General features: G+C 35.8%; 1 long non-coding RNA gene across 1 annotated transcript; it reads left to right on the top strand.

The window, feature by feature from the left end:
* The first annotated feature begins 21,179 nt into the window (after positions 1-21,179).
* On the top strand, positions 21,180-22,271 carry LOC121987662. Its single transcript, XR_006113687.1, has 2 exons — positions 21,180-21,695; positions 21,780-22,271. It is a non-coding gene; the product is annotated as an uncharacterized LOC121987662 (long non-coding RNA).
* Positions 22,272-24,405: the final 2,134 nt, after the last annotated feature.

The following is a 24,405-nucleotide window of genomic DNA, read 5'->3' as shown; positions in this document are numbered from 1 at the left end:
TTTGTGACTCTTAGGATTTAAAATGTTTGTCAATTCCCTAGTTGTTATACTATAGAAAAGACTTAGTAGTCCCAATTGTAATGATTGGAAATATGACTTGGACATTAAGGTAGACTGTCTTCTTAAAACTAAGAACAATATAGGTGTATTTAATTCATTAGTTGAAACATGTCTAGTGGTGTTATCTACCAGAACCTGGAGTGTAGATACAGATGCCATTAATCATGTCTGCAATTCATTGCAGGGTTCCAGGAAACTCGACAACTAAATGAAAATTAAAACACCATCCACATGGGCACTACTGCAAAAGTAGCAGCTGTTGCAGTGGGAGAGGTTTATTCTCTAATGGGAATAAAATATGGATTATTAGAAATTGTCTTTACATACTAAGTTTAGAAAGAACCTGATTTCAGTTTCTAAACTATTATAGAATAGATATTGTGTCTATTTTGATAACAAAGTTGTTATCAAGAAAAAAAGGGAAGTTATCTATTCTGGTATGTTGGTTGACAATTTATAATCCAATAACTCCCATGATGCAACAAATAGAAATTAGTAACATATCTTCTAACTTTAAGAGAGAGCAACCTTCGGAAATGAACCAATTATATCTTTGGCATCTAAGGCCAGGTTATATTAACTTGAGTAGGATTCATTGGTAGCTGATGAACTTTTGGGTTCATTAGTAGTGGAAATCTTTCCAACCTACGAGTCTTACTTGGAAGGAAAAATAACCAAGAAGCTTTTAAGTCTAAGGGGTATAAAGATATGTTGGAATTGGTTCATTCTGATTTGTGTGATCCTATGACTATCCAGGCAAGAGGTAGTATCGAATATTTCATCTATTTTATAGATAACTATTCAAGATACAAATACATTTACTTAATGTGCCACAAGACTAAGTACTTTGATTAGTTCAAAGAGTACAAGGCTGATGCGGAGAAACGTCAAAGTAAAAGTATCAAGACACTACGGTGAGATCGTAGTGGTAAGTACCTCTTAGGACAATTTAGGAGTTACTTATCAGAAGAAGGGATTCACTCCCAACTAACTGCACCTGGTACACCCCAACAGAATGATGTAGTAGAAAGAAGGTATAGGACTCTTATGGAAATAATTAGATTGATGATGAGTTATTCAGAAAATTACCAAGTTCGTTTTAAGGATATACTCTGGAAAAGAAAGTGAACAAAGTACCTTCCAAAGTCAGAACTCTCTACTCATATAGAATTGCTGAATAGGCGTAAGCCTATTTTGAAGCATATTCGGATTCGGGTAGTCCAGCACATATGCTGAAGAGAGACAATGATAAGCTGGATAGGAATTCACTTATTTATGGGTTATCCTAGAGAAACGAAAGTAGGTTTATAGTCTTAAAAATCAGAAGGTCATTGTTAGCATCAATGACTGATTTTTAGAGGACTATATAATGAACCATAAGCCCATAAGTAATTTGTTCTTAATAAAAGACATGTCTAATCTAGTACCAACTGTACAAGATGAAATATCACAAGAAAATGCAACACGTATCACAATTGATACACAATGCATCATTGTAGTGGGAGGGTTGTCAAACAACCTAAAAGATTCATGTTTTGGGAGAGTCTTTTGGACTTGATCCCAAATGAACATGAGCCTGATCCCGGACATATGATGAAGCACTCCAAGATAAAGATGCAGCATCTTGAGCAATGAATACAGAATTAGAATATAATAAAATCTGAAAGCTTGTAGAATTACCAGATGGTGTAAAAGTCATTTGGTGAAAATAAGTCTACAATAAGAAAAGATGGATAGACAGAAAGGTAGAAACTTTCAAAGCAAGACTTGATGAAAAAGAAAACTTTTTCATTGGTAGCCATGCTTAAGTCTATCCGGATTCTTTTATCTAGTGGATGTCAAGACAACATTCCTTAAATGGAAGTCTTGAAGAAAGCATCCATATAAAGCAACCAGAAGGGTTCATTGCAAAGGGCAAAGAGCATCTTGTGTGCAAGCTCAATCAGTCTATGGATTGAGGCAAAGCTTCAAGGTCTTGGAACATCCGGTTTATCAAAGTAATCCATACCTATGGATTTATTTAGTAACCGGATAAGTCTTGTGTATACAAAAAGTGTGATGGAAACGTGGTGATATTTCTTGTACTATACGTAGATAACATTTTTGGTAGTTGGAAACAATATCAAAGTGTTGTCAGAAGTAAGGGTATGGTTGTCCAAACAATTCGATATGAAGGACTTGGGAGAATGTATATATTCTTGGGATCAAAGTAATAAGGGATCGCATGAAAAGAATATTTTACTTATCCAAAGCTTCATATATCGAAAAAATCCTTGCTCGTTTTAAGCATGCAAAACTCCAAGAAAGGTTTCTTACCTTTTTAGCATGGAGTGACTTTATCTAAAGAAATGTCTCCGTAGACATCAAAGGAGATAGAGGAAATGAAGGTAGTTTTTTATGCTTCGGCTGTCGGAAGCCTAATGTATGCACGAGATGAGGAATCTGTTTTGCCAAGGACATAGTTAGCAGATATCAAAGTAACCCCTGGACAAGAACATTAGACTGCAGTAAAGCATATATTGAAGTACCTTAGAGGCACTAGAGATTATATGCTAGCTTACAAGGCAGTTAATTTGGTCCCTGTGGGTTGCACGGATTTTGACTTCCAATCGGATAGGGATAATAATAAGTTAACCTCGGGGTTTTGTGTTTACTTTAGGAGGTAAAGTCATAACTATGAAAGAGTGATAAGCATAGGTGTTTTTCTGGACTCTACCATAGAAGTTTAGTATATGGCAAGTCTCTGAGGTAGCCATAAAAGCTGAATGACTTAATAACCTCAAGATAGACTTAGATATGATTTCTGATTTGTCCAAAGATTATTACAATGATATTGGTGCAGTAACAAACTCGAAGAAACCATAAGTCTAAAAGGCAGGTAAACACAATAGAGTGCAAGTACCACCCAATACGAGAAATCGTATAAACGAGGAGAAGTTACTGCCTAGATTGCATCAGATGATGACCTATAGATCTTTTCACTAAGGCCCTTAAGGCAAGAACTTTTGATGGGCATGTTGAAGGATTGGGAATCAGATGTATGGTAGCAGATATGGCAGCTTAGTCTTTTAGTATAAGTGGGAGATTGTTAGGATGTATACTAAAAGCCTAGCTTTTGGTATAAACATTTATCTAGAAATAAGAATCACATTGGTCAAATGTCTACATTTATGATAAATGTAGTTGTTCAATTAATTTATATTGTAGATAACATGGTATGTGGTGTCACACACAGAGGATCATGTTATCAGTACCTTATAAATTATAAACAGTAGCTCACGACCAAAATGGAAAGGAACAAACCATTGAAAGGTCGTACTGTAATTAGGTATTAGTTTATCTTAACTATATAATTACATTAGTACACTTAGAGTGTATTGAGTAGGACCATTAGAGGTCGTTTCTTTTATACTGACTTTATAAAGGAACAAAGACCTAAGTTATTATGGAAGTGTGTGCTCTTAATCCTAGTATAATAACAAGCACATATATTTGATATTTATTTCTTTAATTTATCAATGGGTGAGATTTAGTTCGATAAATCAATAAGCCCGATAAATTGGGAAATGATATCACTTATAGTGTGTGTTGTTGATTATAGAAGGAAACTGTGTCCTAGTGATCTAGGTTGAGAATGTCCCCAAGAGGAGCTCATAAGGATTGTCATGTTAAACCCTGCAGGTGGACTTAGTCCGACATGACGATGAAGTTGAGTGGTACTACTCTTGGAGCTAGATATTAATTAAGTGAGTTGTCAGTAACTTACTTAATTAGTGGACATTTGTTATCTTAAACACAGGGAGACTAACACACTCATAATAAGAAGGAGCCCAAAATATAATTTGGGATTGGTGCGGTAGTTCAATAATAGTTCTTTAGTGGAATGAATTATTATTGATGAAATTAAGTTGTGTGTTCGGGGCGAACACGGGATGCTTAATTTCATCGGGAGACCAAAACCAATTCCTCCTCTCGGTCCCTATCGTAGCCTCTTGTACATAGAGATTTATACCCACCTTCTTACCCATCCAATGGGGCCGGCCAAGCTAGCTTGGAACCCAAGCTAGGGCCGGCCAAGACCAAATGGTTGAGCCAAGTTGGTGGCCGACCAAAGCTTGGGTCCCAAGCTTAGGTGGCCGACCACTAGAATATTAAAAAGGTTTTTTATTAAAATTATTTCTTATGTGGATATCATGATTTAAAAGAGAGTTTAAAAATTAAAATTTCCTTTTATAGCTTTCTACAAAAGATTAAGAGAAGAGATTAATCTCTTTCCTTATTTGTAGATTAAAAGGATGGTTTTAATTTTTAGTAAAAACTTTCCTTATTTGTAAATCATCCACATGTTTAAAAGAGAGTTTAAAAATTTGAAATCTTTCCTTATTTGTTGATTAAAAGGTGGATTTTAAATTTTAAGAAAACTTTCCTTTTTAAACATGTTCATGATTTAAAAGAGAGTTTAAAAATTAAATATTCTCTTTTATAAGTTTCTACAAAAGATTAAGAAAAGATTTGATATCTTTTCTTATTTGTAGATTGAAAGAGATTTTAATTTTTAGAGATAACTTTCTTTTTATCCACATGTTTAAAAGAAAGATTTTAATTTATAAAATTTCCTTTTTATTAACCACCATGAAGGGAAAAATTATTTGAGAAATTTTTATAAATTTCCGGAAGCAAATTAGGAAGTTTTAATTCTTGTGTGAATTAAAATTTCCTTGATTAAGGGATTAAAGGTGGCCGACCATTATAATGATGAAAAGAAAATTATTTTTAATTAAATAAATTTTCCTTTTCAATGGCAAAAGAATTAAGGAAGTTTTTATTAAATTTTCTTTATTTGCCAAGACCAAAGGATTATAAAAGAGGGGGTAGAGGAGGCTTCATGGTGAACAACTCTATTATTTTTCTCCCTCTTTTCTTCCTTGGTGTGGCCGGCCCTTCCCTTTCTCTTCTCTCCATCTTTGTGGCCGAAACCTTCTTTTCTCTTGGAGATCAAGTGGTGGCCGGATCTTAGCTTGGAGAAGAAGGAGAGAAAGCTTGCATCCCTTGGAGCTTGGTTGGTGGAAAAAGATCTTCTTCCTTTGAAAGTCTTGCTTGGCCAAAACTTGAAGGAAAGAAGAAGAAGGTGGTTTGGTGGTTCTCATCTCGGAAGATCGTTGGCCACACAACGTCCGGGATTAGAAGAGGAATACGGTAGAAGATCAAGAGGTCTTTCTAAAAGGTATAACTAGTAGTTTTCCTTTCCGCATCATACTAGTTATTTTTGGAAATAATACCAAATACAAGAGACATACGATTTTAGTATTTCGAATTTGTTTTCGATGTTATGTTCTTTGTTTTTTCTTTTCCTTGTGATTTGATTGTTCCTTTCGGTTAACCTAAAGTTATTTTAGGAAATTAAATATTAGCTTTCCTTAAAAGGTTTTGTCTAGTCGGTGGTGGTTGCTCCCATATCCAAGAAGGCCATGTGCCTCGCCACGTCAGTACTGGGAACCAATTATGGAAATTAATATTTAATGAAATTAATAACTTAGGTGATTTGGATAGAACGTGTTAAGTTCCGCAGGAGATCCAAGTCAAAACCTAAAAGAACAAATAGATTAAACTTTGGATCAAACGTGTTAAGTTCCGCAGGCGATCCAAGTTTAATTTAAAAGAACACATGGTAGCTAGGAAAAGGTTCAGACCTTTGTACAAAACTTTTGTACAATGGAACCATTAAGTTTTCCGAGTAGCAACCAACAGTACTAAGTCCTAGACTAGTGCATAAAAGGATGGGAGAAAACTGAATATCCCTTCCACCAACTCTGGTGGAGTAGGTTAAATTATCTACCCTATCTAGATTATTATAAAACTGTGCACATAGGTCATGATTAACTGCATGACTACAGTAAACCAGCTTATCTAGCTGGTAGTGCTCAAATATCTGGATGATAGATGGACAATACTTAGTAAAAAAGGATCTGCTTAAGTAACGACATTTTAATGCAATAAATTTATGCCTAAGAAATTCTATCCTATGCCGCTCAGAGGGAAACCTAGGATCCCAGGATGGTGTGCTACTAGAAGCAGCATCTACATTCCTTCTCTTCCTATTTTTACACAAGCAAACACATAACAAAAAGTACAAAGGAAATACATATTGATGTAGTAAACAAAGTAGGGTATACCTAGGAGGCATTTTGGGGTCGTAAGGGAGGAAATATGGTGTTGGAGGGCGTGTCAGTGTGAGTTGAGTCGTGGTTAGGGCGTGAAAAATACGAACAGAAATGTTTATGTTCGCTGGAAAAAACGGCGTTGAGGGCGCCCTTAACCACCTTGAGGGTGTCCTCAATGGGTTATGGGGGGTGCCTCCAACTGGTGGGAGGCGCCCTCCAGGGGTTCGTCGGGAATTTTTCCCGCCGCTCACGAGGGCACCTCCTTTTGTTTTGGAGGTGCCTCCGTGAGGCGCCCTAAGCGGGTTAAATAATTTTATTTATTTATTTATTATTACTTTGATTTATTAGTTAAGTTTTAATTTAAGTTAAATTGATTGTTAAGTTAAGATTGATTAAAATTGTTAATATTGATTAATTAATTTAATATTATTTATTAATTAATTTAAAATTATTTATTAATTGAGTTAAGATTATTTATTAATTGAAATTTGATTAATTGATTTTATTTGAAAATGTTAATATTGATAAGTTGAAATTGATTAAACTTGATTAATTGATTTTAATTAATTCTAAATTATACCTAGGTCCATCTCTCTCATTTCTAAATTATCAATCAGGAAACCTTATGGATTTTGTGAAATATTTAGTTTTATCTTTTGATTTAAATTATATCTAAAGATTAATTTACATTTGAGTTAGACTAAGGTTTTTCAATTGGTCAATTAAATACACATTTCAAAGATTAGCTTAGCTTCCAAGCTGTGGCGAGGCACTAAACCTTTTTGGGTATGGATCATCCACCACTTCTAGACAAAGCCACTAAAAGAAATTAGATATTTAACTTTCCTTTTGAAATCCCTAGGTCTAACTAGTCAAGTGTAAATTATGCCTAGGTCCTTATCTAGCCTAATTTAAGCATGCATAATAAAAGCAGTAAAGAGCAATCATCAAATAATTCTAAAAATGGTCTTCCAATTGGCTCCCCCAGAATCATAGTCTCGATATGGTCTATCAAGGTAATGGATTTGATCCTTGGGGATCCAATATTGTCCAAGTCCAACTTGATTAACCAAGTTCGACTTGGGGACCCATGCTTGGACTAATTTGCTATTATTTCTATTTACCAGAGATAAATATGACTTGTATTTTCTTTTAGCCTTGAATCCAAGTCCGGATCGGTTGTAAACGGCTCGCTGTTTTCCAAGAATCATATCAAGATTCTTGGAACCCAGAGTAAACCATTCCAATGTGTCATTTAGTTCCTTGACTTGATTTTTTTAAGCTAGAATTCTCTTCCTCAAGCTTTTGGACTTGAGTTGAGGTTCCAGTCTGATCAAGATCAGTCAAGGAGCTAGGGTTAGTCACTTCTTTAAGGAATGTTACTTCCTTTTGAAGTGACTTGACCCAGACATTCGATTTAGTTAGCTTACGCAACAAATAATTAACTAAACTGTATAATTTATCTAATTAACAAGCACTTACAGTGGGGTTAGGCCCTTCGGAAATGGATACAGATCCGTGGCTTCACTCGGACTCAACTTCCGATTCGTTCTCGGTCTCTGATTCATCGATGTGTTCCCGAGCCGTCAGTGCAAGGAAGCTCATCTGCTTGAGCTCTTCATCGGAACTTCTGAAGAGGACTCGTCCCATGTGGCTTGTAGTACTTTCTTCTTTCTCTGCTTCTTTGCTTCTTTTAGGTTGGGACAATTGGCCTTGATGTGTCTTTTTTTATTGCACCCATAGCAGGTTACTTCGAATTTTACCTTTAGACTTGTCTGTACCTTTTTGGACTGAACCACCTTCTTGATATCCTTCCTCATGAGCCCCTTCTTCTTTCTATAGAGCTTGCATACTAGGTTGACGAGTTCGGCTTCTATCTCGTCGTCGTCATTATCCAAGTTTGGTTCTTCTTCGGACTCGGGTTCGATCTGATGCTTCTTCCTTGCTTCCTTTGTCTTGCTTGTACATGCAAACAATGCAACACTTTTCTCGATCAGTCACGCATTAGTCTGTTTATGTAATTCGAATTCAGAAAATAACTCATCTAATTTAATTAAAGACAAATCCTTAGAAACTTTGTAGGCATCGTCCATGGACGCCCACAAAGTGTTCCTCAGAAAGACATTAAGCGCGTACCTTATAACGTCGCAACTCTCCACTTTCTGTTCGATCGCGTGAAGTCCGTTCAGTAGATCTTGAATTCGCGCATGAAGCTGGCTAGCTGTCTCTCCTTCCTACATTTTGATGTTATACAATTTATTAAAAAGTAAGTCACGCTTACTTACCTTTGTGTCAGACGTGCCCTCGTGCAGCTCGATCAGTTTCTCCCACAATTCTTTTGCGCTTGAGAATGGGCCGATTCGGTTCAACTCCTCCTTTGTAAGCCCACATTGGAGGGTGTAGATTGCCTTAGCGTTGACCTCGACTTTCTTGATTATGCTTGCGTCCCAGTTCTCACATGCTACCTGTTTTCCTGAGCCGTCGAGTGGAAGTGCGATCCTAGTCTTGATGATCATCCACATCTCGAATTGAGTTTAGAGGTATGCCTCCATTCGGCCCTTCCAATAGTCGAAGTGCTCACCGGTGAAGAGCGGAGGGCGGGCTGTGCTATAGCCTTCTTGATGGGCTATTATACCAAAGGGAGATCTCGCACATAGGAAAAAAATAAAAACTTGTTCTAAGACTTAGTCTTGGATTTAGTAGTGCGGAATAAAGGAAAATAAAATATGAACTCGAGTGGTATTGCACCAACTTCGAGCAAAAAACTTCGATTACAAAAACAAAAAAAACGGATCAGAAGGCTGTAATTATACCGATTCCGATTGACTTCGAAAAATCAGAAAATTACTATGAAAATATTGCTTGAATGGTGGTTGCACCAATTCGAAGCGACCCCTCTCTGATACCAATTGTTGGATCGAAAGCGCTAGGGGGGGTGAATAGCGCTCGTGACTTTCACTTTCGTTTCGAAAAACTTAACGAATAGACGCAGCAAAATAATAACACAAACACACAGAAAGGACACCAAGGATTTTTTACTTAGTTCGGAGCCTGGGGCGACCCCTACTCCAAGGCCCGCACATAAGAGTGCTTTAGATGGGCAAACACTATAGCTTCGGAAAGATTACAACAAGTACAATAAGTGCAGTTAATAAATTATACCGACAACAAAGTAATCTCAAACTCACAGCTTCTAGTTGTTGGGGTCAAGCTCTGGCTTCGTTGGAACATTTTGTTGGCAGTGTGTAGCTGAAAGATTACTTAGAATTCGTTGTATCCAGCTCCTGCTCGAGACAGGCTTATAAAGCTCGTTGAGGGCACCTCCAACACCCTGGAGGGCGCCCTCAACCCCGTCGATTTCGCAGCGTGGATGAGATATGAAGAAGTCACCTCTTATCTGCCTGAGGGTGCCCTCGCGCCAAGATCTAAGGAACCCTCAAGCTCCATGAGGGCGCCCTCACACTAGTGTGCAGGGCGCCCTCAAGCTCCATGAGGGAGCCCTCGCACTAGTGTCCAGGGCGCCCTCAAGCTCCATGAGGGCGCCCTCGCGCTAGTGTCCAAGGCGCCCTCAAGCTCCATGAGGGCGCCCTCGTGCCTTGCAGTGAGGTTGCTTCTCCAGGTTCACTTCTTGCAAAATATGTTAGTCCAACATACCTTGCAAAACAAAGTTAGGATAATAGAGATATGTAAAATCAAAGTATTTGACAGTCATCGGACTTTCCGGTTTTGACTTCGAATTCCCGTCCGAAAACTCTAGGTTGAACCGACGCCTACTGTTCTTTCACTGGGGAACATGCCCTCACGTACTCCACTCAGGAGAGTTTACCTGTTGTCTGTTGATCCTCCAGACCAACTAGACTTTTGCTCAGTGCCCGAGGCTCCAGGATTTTCCGCTAGACGTCCGCTCCACGACCCACCCAGTCTTTCACGTGGTTCGCAACACAAGGACTTTTCACCTAGAGTCCTCGACTCTAAGACTTTTGCCCGAAGCTCTCGACCCGCCAAGACTTCCGCCTAGGGTTACCATCCCCTAAGACCTAGGGTTACCGCCCCCTAGAGTTTTTCCCTTTGCCTAACCGCAGCTAGAACTTTTGCTTTAGGACTTTCCTACAAGCTCATTCAAACACATTAGATAACAAATAACCTTAACTTTGAACCCTTTACCATTATCAAAACTTAGGTTTGATCGTCGGATGCTTCCCGCACCGACATATATATAAATGATCATATTCTTATTTCCCTACTGAGAGTATATATCTTTGATCGCCTTACAAACTTGTCCATGCACTACCATTTATCTATTATCCATGGAGTTACTTGGACTCACCACCCCTTTTACTAGTTTTTTTTCTCCATGAAGTAGGTAAAGGATTTATGGAGTTGCTTGGAGGATCTTGGCTGTCAGTCCCATGTCACATTTAAGATTAGTTTTCCACTGCTATTTCATTTTGCGTTATTTGTATGTTGTATTTGGATTTAGTATTGTTTTATGTTGTTTTGCATATGGTTTTGAGCTTTGTGGCCACTTTAATTCATTTTTGGATTTTATTGTAGTGTAATCATGCCGGCATGTAAACAATCTATTATCTTGTATAGTTTTGTGTTTGTGCTAGCCGTGTAGGTTGTGTATCTTTTGTGACTTCCGCTGTGTTTTGTTTCAGTCGTGTGAGTTGTTTATCAACTGCATGGTTGTATTTACTTCCAGCCACGTGGGTTGCTTATAAACTGTGTAGTTGTGTTTACATTCAACCGTGTAGGCTATTGATAGCTTGTAAGTATCCTTGTGACATTGTATACATATTTCATTTGTCACTGCTACAGGGGAGGTGCTATCCGATTTTCATCGGATAACCTTACCCTCAGGGTGTGACATTTATTCTGCTGTGTTTTACTCTATATGATTGTTTTATGTGAAAAGTGTGAAAAAGCCACAAATATTATTCACCCCCTACGCAATGATCCGATAATTGGTATTGGAGCATGGTCACTCTGAATTGGTGAAACTACCATTCAAGCTCCTTTGTTCTGGTTTTTACATCTTGACATTTTCAGAGCTAATCGAAATCGGTGCTATCACCCCTTCCGATATTTTTTCTCGATTAAGTTTATTGTTCCTCGAAGTTAGTGCAACACCACTCAAGTTCTTCAGTTTTCTTTATACCACACCAGTAGCCCAAGACCAAGTCTTGGAACAAGTTTTCTGATTTTTGTTGTGCGAGATTCTTTAATAGATCATTAAGAAGGTTATAGTACCGCACGCTCGCCCCTCTTCTCCAGCGAGTACTTCGATTACTGGAAAGACCAGATGGAGTACCAACTGAAGACCCAAGTGGAGATATGAATCATGATCCAGACCAAATTCATACTCCCCATTGAAGACAGTGTGCCATCGCCTGTGACAAGTGGGATGCACAAACAAGGAGAAAAATTGAGACAGATGCAAAAGCGACATGTACTCTCTCATATGCAGACTAACAAATGAAGAGCTTGATCAAGTTGGAAAGTTCAACAACGCTAAGGAGCTTGGGGAAAAGTTGATTGAGCTTTATGAGATTCCGTCAGAGCCACAAGACCAAGTCAAAACTGAGTTTGAATCTGAGTATGATTTCCCAGAGTCAACCTCTGAACTAGACTCAGAAGAATTGGATCAGACCAATTTTATAGCACGAATGGCTAAGGAGGAGTTAGTTGAATCTGAGTTCAAATTCGAGACGACAACAGTCAAGGGGAAGAATCCCATCATAGATATAAAAGATAAAATAGTAAATTTAAATTTTAAATTTCACATAATTTATTTTAAGTGTAGGGAGAGAGGTCACCATAGAAACTAGTGCCCCACTCATAAGATTCGGACTGTATAACCGAAGGAGAAGGAGAAATCGATGCCAAGAGTCCTGAAAGAGAAGAAGCACATTGAATGCTTCAAGTGCAAATGGATGGATCATTACAAAAGTCAATGCCCAGAAAGAAGACCCAAGAATCCAGGGGGAGAAATCAAGGTTAGTAAATTTACATTACATGAAAATCTATTTTTTTTACATATTAGTACCCTAACCAATCATTGTTGCTTTGGTTTAGATTTCTCTCGAAAATTAGATATGCATGCTAATAATGTAATCAATAAAGTTGATTAAAATTTGACTAAGAATAACTCAAAATTATTTAATAAAAATAAGAAAATAATTTTTAAAAAATTAGAAAAATAAAATAGTATTTTAAAATTGATAAATTAGAAAAGATTATTAATAATTTAACCAAATCACAAAATCTAGACTTGGATTACAAGTCTAAAGAAAAACATAAACTCTACAAACCAATATATCATCAAGTACCTTTTAATTATAAAACTAATCAATAAACCATAAGTTAAAACATAAAACTTAAAACTTAAAAGCTCAAATTAAAATACAACTTAAAACTTAAAATTAACTAATAATTGCTTGACTTGGTTGATCTATGCATAATTGCTATAACCATTCGTATGCTTAATTAATTGATAAATGTCATGACATTCATAATTACTAAGTACTTTCCTTATTCATGCTTAGATTAGGGTATATAAGGACTTAAACTTAATCGACACTTAACTAGTTAGACCTAAGATTTTCAAAAGGAAAATTAAATATTTAATTTCTTTAAAAGGTTTTTTTTCTAATACCCAAGAAAGTCTAGTGTCTCATCACAGCTTGGAAATCGATTATCGAAATAGATATTTAATTGACTAATTGTTAAACCTAAGTCTAACTCAAATGTAAATTAATCCTTAAGTTTCACTTTAAATTAAAGATAAATCATCTCACAAAGCTCATAAGATTTCCTAATTAAAAATTTAGAAAATGATGAGATAAATTTAAGGTAAAATTGAGAATTAGTTTTTAACCTCAATAAAATTTAAATTAACCCAAATCTTAATTAAATCAAATTTCTAAACTTAATTATTTTTTTAAAACTCAAATTAATTGTAATATCTTAATTAACATTTGAAACTAAAATTAGAATTTAAACTTGAATATTTTTTAAAATTTAAATTTGAATATCTTTCAAAACTCAAACTTAAATACTTTGCTCAAAATGCAAACTTTAATTTTCAAAATTCAAATTTAAAATTTCTGAAATTCAAACTTAAATATTTTCAAAATTTAAAATTTAATTTAAAATATTTTTTTAGAATTTAAACTTAAATATTTTTCAAAACTTAATCTTAAATATTTTTTCAAATTTAAACTTAAATATTTTGAAATTCAAACTTAAATATTTTTTAAATTTAGAGATAGTCTTCTTAAATTTCAAAATTAAGATTAACTTAACTCCATCTCATACAAACTCATAAGCTTAACGTGTTTGATAACTTAGAAATGGTGAGTTGGAAAATCAGGAAAATAGATAATTTTTTTTTTATTTTAATTACTTTTGTTACTCATACTTGAACTCTGGGGTTATACTCATGCTATTAGTCTTGGCTATTTTTTTTTTTTAATTTCTGAGTTTTTTTTAACTAAGAAGAAGGAGAAAGAGGTTTTTCAAAAGTCAAGTTTTTTTTAACTAAGTTATTAAAAAAAAACTAATTATTTTTAACTAAGTAGAAAACAAAGTTTTTTTTTTAAATAAAGTTCTTTTTCAAAACCTTTAAGTATCTTTGCAAAGATACTAAGTCTTTTCAAAAGCTAAAAAAAAATAATCTTTCAAAAATAAATTATTTTCAAAAGTCAAGTTCTTTTTCAAGATTTTTACAAAAATGCTAAGTATTTTCAAAAGATAGTTTATTTGAAACCCAATTAGTTTCTTCAAGAAATCTTTTTCATAAGTAACTACTCTAGTTAAACTTCCTACTTGATTTTTTTTAGACTCTCGTTTTCAAAGTTTTTAAAAATAAAATTCTACTATCTCAAACGTAGAGTTTGTCTCAAAATATTTTTCAAAGAGTAAGTGTTCTTTCCAAGTTTAAACTTTGTTACAAAAATTAAGTATTTAAAAAACTATTTTTCTTTTCTTTTCTCTCTAAATTGTTTTTGATGAATGGCAAAGGGGAACTAAATTGAAAAGATTTCTTAGTCTTTCCTTTACAAGTTACTTAAACACTTGAACTTATTCTTAAAAAGTTCTTTTTTGTTTAATATTAAATTACTATGAAAGTTCTTTTTGTTTAAATTGCTTTAGTATTAAATTACTATATTCTTTTCCTTGAACTGCTATATGATTTTACTTAATTTTTGAACTAGATAATCATAATAAAAAAAGAGGGGATTGTTGGTGCAAAGAGTACTAGACGATTGAACCTGTGTTTTGATAATGACAAAGCTAAAAGGTTCAAAGTTAAGTTATCTTGTGATCTAAAAAGTTGAACTGAGTGTGTAGGGAAGTCCTAAGTGATGTTAGGCAAAGGAAAGTCCTAGTTGACACTAGGCAGGTGGAAAATCTAGCCGTGGTTAGGTAATGAAGTCTGAGTATGAGGGATTGGACAAAGTCTTGGCGAGTCGAGGACATTGGGCGAAATCCTAGAGTCGAGGATGCTAGGTGAAAATCCTAGGGGTCGCGGACAACAGGTGGAAGACTGGACGGGTCAGGGATCGGACGTTCAGGATGAAGTCTTGATGTCATAAACACTGAGCAAAAGTCCAAACGGTCTAGAGGACTGGTCTGACAAAAGGTAAACTCTCATGACAGGAGTAGGTGAGGAAATGTTTCTCGAAGAGGGAATAGTAGGCGTCGATCCGACCTAGAGTTTTAGCAAAACTCAAAGTAAGGATCGGACAGTTTAGAAGCTGTCAAAATTATTCTTTATGTATTATTTGCCTATTATTCAACTCTATTTTGCAGGAAGACTAACATTTTGTAGGTTAGGATTTTGCTTTATTCCATTGACCGAATGTCGAGATCAATCAATCAAATCCCCAAGCAAAAAGATCATATTCCAGCTTGTGATAAGGTTTTGACTAAGGGATCGGTTGACTGAACAGGGAGGTTTAATCAATCGAACGGTGGATAAACAGTGAGTTGATTGGACCAGATAAGTCAGCGAGGATAGAGGGGTTAGTCAATCGAATGGTGAGATCGGTCTACCAAATGAAGATTTCATCCGAAGTGACAACATCTAAACGGAAAGCTGGGCCGATATAGAAGGATCAGTCTACCAATCAAGATGGATCGGTGGACCGATAAAAGTCAAATCATGAACAGTGATCTTGAGATCAGTGGATCGGATCAGGTTCAACTTGACTATAAAAGGAAGCTTCGACCAACACTTTCAGAAAATGAATTCTCACAATCTCTCTATTGTGTGCTGCTCAAAAGACAAGTTAACAAAGCCGTAAGGCTGCTCCAACAAACGAAACTCGAAACTCCAACTCTTTAAGTCGTCGGTATAATTTTCATTTATAGCATTCAATTATACTTGTACTTGTCTTTATAATTCTACGGATTGGTAGTGAATTGCCCAAAGTAAACACTCAATGAGTGTGGGCGTTGAAGTAGGAGTCGTCAAAGGCTCTGAACCAAGTAAAACCAAAAGTGTCAGCATTGCTTTATTTTCTTTTATTTATTCCACTACGTTTTACTCTATACAATTATTTTACACAAAAAGTATGAAAAAATCATGAGTGCTATTCACCCCCTCTATCATAAGGATCCTACATTTAAAACTTAAAGGAAAATTCTACAAAACTATAATTAGACCTGCTATGTTATATGAAGTTGAATGTTGGGCTATGACTCGAGCACATGAACAAAAGATGAGAGTTGTAGAGATGAGGATGTTAAGGTGAATGTGTGGGCATACGATGATGGACGGAATAAGAAATGAGAGTATATATTAGAGAGAAAGTTGGAGTTGCATCTATGGAGAAAAAACTCTGAAAGATACATTTAAGATGGTACATCCATGTGTTCAAGCTACTAATAAATGCTTCAGCTAGGTGATATGAAACTATGACAAACATATATATTAAACGAGGAAGAGGAAAACTAAAAAAGACTTGCTTAGTAACAATAAAATAAGATAAAATTTATTTAAATATAGATGATGATATAGTAGGAGATGTAGCTCAATGGCGTAAAAGGATCTATATAACCGACCCCACCTAGTGGAATAAGGCTTTGTTGTTATTGTTGACTGTAAATAACATAATGTTGGATCGGTAAGACACTATAGGAGGGGGGATGAATAGCTTTCGTCATGTTTTCAAAAGTCACAAGAATACCTAGCGGAAAAGAATCATAAAAATACAAATGCTAACACAAGTAGTTTTACTTTGTTTGGAGCCTTTGGCGACTCCTACTCTAAGACCCGCATTCGCTGAATGCTTTCGTTGGGCAATCACAATAATCACGGAATTGTTATAAGAGTAAGTACTGTTAGAGTGTATACTGAAAGCCTAAGCTTTTGTAGACATTTATTTTGAATAAAGAATCACATTTGGTCAAATTGTCTACATTTATTTGTAGTTGTTCAATTAATTTATATTGTAGATAACATAGTATGTGGTGTCACATATAGAAGATAATGTTATCAGTACCTTATAAACTATAAACAGTAGCTCACGACCAAGATGGAAAGGAACAAACCATTGGAAGGTCGTAGTGTAATTAGGTATTAGTTTATCTTAACTATATAATTACACTAGTACACTTAGAGTGTATTGAGTAGGACCATTAGAGGTCGTTTCTTTTATACTGACTTTATAAAGGAACAAAGACCTCAGTTATTATGGAAGCATGTGCTCTTAATCCTAATATAATAACAAGCACATATATTTGATATTTATTTCTTTAATTTATCAATGGGTGAGATTTAGTTTGATAAATCAATAAACTCGATAAGTTGGGAAATGATATCACTTATAGTGTGTGTTATTGATTATAAAAGGAAACTGTGTCCTAGAAAGCTAGGTTGAGAATGTCCCCAAGAGGAGTTCATAAGGATTGTCATGTTAAACCCTGCAGGTGGACATAGTCCGACATGATGATAAGATTGAGTGGTACTACTTTTGGACTAAGATATTAATTAAGTGAGTTGTCAGTAACTCATTTAATTAGTGGATATTCATTATCTTAAACATAGGGAGACTAACATACTCATAATAAGAAGGAGCCCAAAAATGTAATTTGGGATTGGTGCGGTAGTTCAATAATAGTTCTCTAGTGGAATGAATTATTATTGATAAAATTAAGTTGTGTGTTCGGGGCGAACACGGGATGCTTAATTTTATCGGGAGACCAAAACTAATTTCTCCTCTCGGTCCCTATCGTAGTCTCTTAGTTATAGAGTACTATACCCACCTTCATACCCATGTTATAGGGGCCGACCAAGCTAGCTTGAGGACCAAGCTAGGGCCGGCCAAGCCTTGGTCCATGGGTGGCCGGCCCTAGCTTGAACCCAAGCTTAGGTGGCCGGCCCTAATAAAATAGAAAAGAATTTTAATTTTAAAATTTTCTTATATGGAAGATATAATTTAAAAGAAAGATTAAAAAAAAATTAAAATATCTCTTTTATAAGTTTCTACAAAAGATTAAGAAAAGAGATTAAATCTCTTTCCTTATTTGTAGATTAAAAGGATATTTTATTTTTCTTCTTTGTAAATTATCCACATGTTGAAAAAATAAAATTATAGAAATTTCTTTTTATCAACCATGAAGGGATTTTAAAGAGAAATTTTATTTTTTAAAATTTCCGGAAACAAATAAGGAATTTTAATCGGTTGATTGAAAATTGCCTTATTTGCTCTTCCATGATGTGGCCGGCCATGACATGGGCTATTAGGGAATTTTATTTAATTCTTCCTAATTAATTCATGTCAAGGAAAGTTAAGGAAATTTTATTGTAACTAAATTTCCTTATTTGCCAAAGCTAAGGATTATAAAAGAGGGGGCCTCTATTCTATTTTCTCCCTCTTTTCTTCCTTGGTGTGACCGGTCTCTCCCTTTTCTCTTCTCTCCATCTTTGTGGCCGAACCTCCTCTTCCTCTTGGAGATCAAGCGGTGGCCGGATCCTAGCTTGGAGAAGAAGAAGAGGAAGCTTGCATCCCTTGGAGCTTGGTTGGTGGAATAAGTTCTTCATCCTTTGGATGTTTTGTGCTTGGTCGAAACTTGAAGGAAGGAGAAGAAGGTGCTAGGTGGTTCTCGTCTCGGAAGATCGTTGCCCACACAACGTCTGAGATTAGAAGAGGAATACGGTAAAAGATCAAGAGGTCATTATTCACAAAGAAATGTATAACTAATAATTGTTTTCTGCATCATGTTAGTTTTTGTTTCTTTGTAAAAATACCAAATACAAGAGGCATGCGATTCTAGTTTTTTTTCGAATTAGTTTTCAAAGTTGTGTTCTTTTGTTTTTTTCTTTTCCTTGTAATTTGATTATTCTTAGCGGTTAACCTAGGGTTACTATGGGAAGATTAAATATTTAATTTCCTTAAAAGGCTTTGTTTAGTCGGTGGTGGTTGCTCCCATATCCAAGAAGGCCAAGTACCTCGTCATGCAGTACTGGAAGCCGATTTTGGAAATAGATATTTAATTGTTTTCATGACCTAGGTGATTTGGATCGAACGTGTTAAGTTCTGCAGGAGATCCAAGTCTAAACCTAAAAGAACAAATAAATTAAACTTAGGATCAAACGTGTTAAGTTTCGCAGGCGATCCAAGTTTAATTTAAAAGAACACATGGTAGCTAGGAAAAGGTTCAGACCTTTGTACAAAATTTTTGTACAGTGGAACCGTTAGGTTTTCCGAGTAGCAACCAACAATTGGTATCAGAGCTAGGGTTTTGCCTTTGTGTATTTGGTATTAGTTTAATTATGCACATGTCATACATAATTTAGGCAGGATAATAGTAGGATGTGCTAACTTTGTGGATGCATGATCCAACTATTATGGCTTATAGTTATTGTATGTGTGTGTGATTGAACCCTTGGACATGTCAAGGACATTTTATTATGTGTGCATGATTGTATTATAAAATACAGCAGGAGCTGTATTTAGTTTTATTAGGATTTTATTTTTGATCTAGATACATGTACATTCCTTCGAGGAATATAGGATCGAAAAATGTAAAATTTATTTATGTCGCGAATTGAATCTTGCAAGGCGTGGAACCTTTTAAGGACTAGAGGCGCAGCGGAACAAGGAGCAAGATGGATGCGACAACTAGATCCGGTGGCGGTGGCCAAAAATGGCAGCAGCTAGGGATGACAACATACGGAGGACAACAATAGATAAAAGCCATAATAGTTGAAAATTAATTTTTCTATTTATTGCTTTTATGCTGTGCTGTGTGTGCTTGTTAGTATGCATGTTAAGTAGGTCCCTTAACCCACTCGGACTTCCTGTCAAATCTCAACTAATCTGGACTTTAACCAATTGTCAATCCAATTAGACTTCCTTTGCTAGATCTCAACCAATCTAGACTTCTTTCTATTAGATCTCAACCAATCTGGACTTCGTGCTAGTTATCAACCTAGCTGGACTTTAGCATGGTGTTTCGATTTTCTAAACCCATCAAGTTCTACACACTTAGTAAAAGGTTAGACAAATAACACATCTAACTTTAACCTATTTATTATACATCAAAACCTGATTATTAGTGCAACTTACATCTACAATCTCTCCCTTTTTGATGTAATGACAACTTGGGTTAAAGTTAGAAAAAATAAATGCAAATAAGCATTAAACATGCAAATCAAATTAAGTTTAAATTTGAGTAAAGTGAGTTGATTTTTCCAACCTAACCCACTATCCTCTCCCTTTGACATACATAAAAAAAAAATGTAATACATTAAACACAATTAAATGCATCCATGGGTATGCTAGAACAATTTAGATGTTTTAAATAAAGCACATCACTCATGTAGTTGTTCTATGAACTAATTTGAAGCTAGTTTTTTTTTTTTAAAAAAAATCCAATAAAAGTTGGCAACTTGATTTTTAAAATACAAAAAAAAAGAGTAACAAAAGTTACAATGAATTTTTTTTAAAAAAATTTAGAAATTTTCGAACAGCTGAAATAAAGTTTTAGTAAGATAAATAGATTTGCAAACCAACTTTTTCAAACAAGGTTTCCAATAATACTTTCAAGTTTTCAAATAATAATTTTTTCAATTACTTTTTAAAATAAATTTTTTAGATAGATCTTTTTAAGGAAGATAGTTTTTACAATATAAATTTCTCAAACAAAATTTTTCAAGTAATATTTTTAAGAAAAAAACACATTTTTCAATGTGCTTTTGAAAATGTAAGTATTTTTTAAACCATTTTTCTAAATAAGTAATTTTAAAACAATGATTTTTTAAAAGAAAAAGTTTTCAAATATTGTCAAAGTCATTTTCAAAAATATTTTTTAAAAAATAAGTTTGGTCAATTTTTAAAATAGATATTTGAAAAGTAGAATAGTAAGTTTTTAAAAGTCATTTCTGAAGTCAATTTTAAAATATTTTTTAAAATAATTTCAAGATAATTTTTTAAAATAATTTCAAGTTAATTTTTCAAATATATACTTTTCAATATAATTTGTTGAAACATTTATAAAATATTTTTTAAATAAATTCAACAAATTGGTTTTTGAAACATTTTCAAAATATTTTCTAAAAAACTACCCATTAATTTTGATTAACCATTAATTATTAATTAGTTATCTCTAAAGATTAATCTAGGATTAACTTAATTAAATTAAATGTCAGGCTAAATGAAACAATTTGTCACAAGTACTCAATAATAGTATAAGATACGGTAAATTTAAATAATAAGTGTTATTAGATAAATAATTTTATTAAATTTTTCAAAAAATTTTAGAATTGTTTTGAAATTTAAACAAAGTATCTATGCCATATTTTAGGAGGATAAATTAGTTAGGCGGTGAGGAAATCTGTTTAATATATCATATTGGATAAATTAGTTAGGCGGTGAGGAAATCTGTTTAATATATCATATTTGAGAGTTGATTTATTTAATTAATCTAAGTATATAGATTACAAATGTTAAGTTTATTCTCCTCATCTCGATTCATTTCTTCTCCCTCTTTCGTGCCCTAACATCGAACCACTCCGGTCACTTCTCTCGATCCATCACCGCTAGCACCTGAGCGCCGCTCACCGCTACCCTTCCCATGAGACCAGATCGTGTGAGGCCAGATTCCTCATCCTCTCCTTGTGTTTGCGATGCTTGATTTGCCCGACGCCACCGACCACGCTATGCTGACTGTCACGAACCCAATCGCCGTGTTGCCTTGACTGCCAGACATCGGTGCCCTAGCTCCGATTCCTTTCTCCTCGATTCTTCTCACTGTCGTGGTCTGATCCATCACCGCTGACGACTCTCATCGGCTGGCCTGGTCGGGTTTCCTCCGTAAGCATGGGTCATTGCTGTTGGCCCCTTTCTGGCCACAAGTCTCCATCGTCCCTTCGGTCATGCCCTAGTTTTGGATCCACTGCCGTTGCTCTCTCCATCCGAGATCACCTCAGCTATCAGTTGCCACTCTTCCGGCCATAAGAAGGTACGATGTGCCCTTTTCATTTATGTTCTTCCTTCCATTTAATTGTTGACCATAGAGCTCATCTGATCTGCATATGGGTTGCAGATCCAACCTGTAACACTACGACCTTGCTAAATTTTGGCTAGCAAGTATTCTTTTAGGGTACTTGGCATAGAGGACAGTAGCTTCATAATCCTCCGGCCACAGACATCGAATGGCTGACATCAACAGAGCCTTAATCTATCATCGCCGCATGTCACCAGAGCTATCGTCAGAGCCCTGTTTCTCCTCACTCTCTAGATTTGGAGAGGACAATCATCAACGATGCCATCTTCCTCATCATATTCGAAGTAGAGAGCTTCTTGTTCATCACAACTATGATTGGAATCTCCATTGAGCTATTGTAGATCAAATTGAGACAATAAATTAGATCTGACCAGATTGTTAGGATTAGTATGTGCTTATGGTTAGTTTGGGACTGATTTAGATTTTTTGTATAAGATTTAGGTTCATTTTGGTACTAGATTGATTAACTAGGTGATGATGGGGAGTTGTGCTTAGAATTGGAAGTTTATTGAATTGAATCCATATTTTCTATATTGATTTGGTTAATTGGTTGAGGATGGAGATTGGTTGATAAACTGGAATTGATTAGTGGATTGGTTGATTTAGAGGAGTACAAGATCATTATTAGAATCATTAGATTGATATTGTGATTAGTGGTGATGGGTTGGATTTATATTATTTCTTGTCAGCAATATTGAATGGATTGTAATTAAGGATTTATGAATGAGAGTAATTGAAGCTAATCATTAATGATAATTAATGATCAATTTGAATAAGATTTTTCCTATGAGTTTGGATCTTTGAGTTTAGCTAGTTGTTGTATATGTAATTAGTTAAATTGTATATTATGTGATTTGCAGGACTTTGATTCAAGATGAGCGTCTCGACGTGGGATTGTTTAGCATATATAATCAACATATAAAGGCAGGTACTTCTTGCTATTGGTGCGGTTAGCACTAACGGTCTAACTCAGGTTTTGATGAATGACAAATTATGTTAAGTTAGGTTTGTTATTGTCTAACACTCTGATCGAGTGTGCAGGCAAGAAGTCCAGACAGGTCGACGGGCTGACCGGATGTCTGACATGAAGCCCAGCTAGGTCAACGGGCCGACCGGATAGCTGGCGAGAAGTCCAAGCGGGTCGACGGGCTGACCAGACGCTTGGCACGAAATACAGCTAGGTCGACGGGCTGACCGGATAGCTGGCAAGAAGTTTAAACGAGTCGAAGGGCTGACCAGACGTCTGGCAGGCGAGTAAAGGTAAGTCACTGGAAGGGAGTGACTGTTAGGACGCATTCCTGGGAAGGGAACTTAGGCGCCAATCCGACTTAGAACTATTTCAGAACTCTAAGTCGAGATCTTGACTAGATTCCGGTCTTGAAAAGACGGAATCTAAGTGTAGGACCGTTGGGCCGGCTAGAGGGGTTGGTAAATAACCTGTCAATTAAAAACAAACAACCCTTCCTCGAACGATTAAGCTAACACTTGTAAAATGAATTAAGCAGATAAATAAAAGCATAAAAGTAAATACGAGGCACCAGATGTTTACTTGGTTACAACCGATGTGGTTGTTAATCCAAGGAAGATTAAGCTCAAAAACTCCTTCAGGCGGAGAAGCCTCTTACAACGTTTAGGCACAGAAAATAGAAGCTTAACTACAACTTAAAGCATACAAGTGTTTGGAATAGAATGATCGTGATTGTTGAAAAGCTTCTGGACCAAGGCTATATTTATAGCCTTGGTCGGGGCGCCTGGGCGCCCTGCGGGGATAAAATTTATCCCTGACGGTTGGATCGAGTCAAGCTCGATCCGTGAAAGTCCTTCCGGCGCCGAGCCAAAAGTCAACCCATTGACTTTTGGTCCGCTCTCTTCTCCGGGTTCACCGCCCGGTCCGGTCTTTCGCCCGGCTCCGCTTGCTTAGGTGATCTCGACATCCGGAATAGGGCTCACCCAACCCATCTTCCGGTCTTCTCGAGCGTGCTTCCTCCCGGCTTCTCGGAATTACCGCTGTCCCTTCTCGTCCACCAACAGACTCATCCGCAGATTGGCCCCTGGCCGCACTCGGCCGACCTTCGCTTAGCTGCCTCTTGCTCCCGAACAATCTTCCGCCCGGCCAGATTTCTCGGAACCACCACAGACTTCCTTCTCGTCTCACGGTACTCTTCCGCAAAGACTGTCCCTGACGCACAGGTCCTTCTCGCTAATGCCTTCCGCCGAGTACCAGTGCTCCTAAGCTCCCGCACACTTAGACACAAGGTTAGAAACAACGCAGACTATCTTAACTTGTTGATCACACCAAAACAACCTGGGGTTCCAATAATCTCCCTTTTGGTGTGATCAACCCAAGTTAAGCTAGGGTCAACACAGATATAAAATAAAATTAAGTCAATTAACTTAATTTGCAATTTAAGTGCAAAAGGGTAGAAAAAATTAGATTTCAAAAAAAATTTAATTTTCAATATTTCTACCTCCCCCTAGACTTATATTTTCTCTTCTCCCCCTTTGATCACAATAAAATGGGGTACAAACGAAATCTAAGGGTTGACATTAAAAATTTTTTGAAACTATATTTCAATAATTTTCAGGGAAATATTTCTAAGTCAAGACAAATTTCTAAGTCATTCGACATCAAGATTAAGAAGTTTCTAAACAGAAAGCTTTATGC

Source organism: Zingiber officinale, chromosome 5B (assembly GCF_018446385.1).
Source record: "Zingiber officinale cultivar Zhangliang chromosome 5B, Zo_v1.1, whole genome shotgun sequence".
Classification (NCBI taxonomy): Eukaryota; Viridiplantae; Streptophyta; class Magnoliopsida; order Zingiberales; family Zingiberaceae; genus Zingiber; species Zingiber officinale.
The sequence above is the reverse complement of the archived record's forward strand: the minus strand, read 5'-3'. Positions and strand labels throughout refer to the sequence as shown.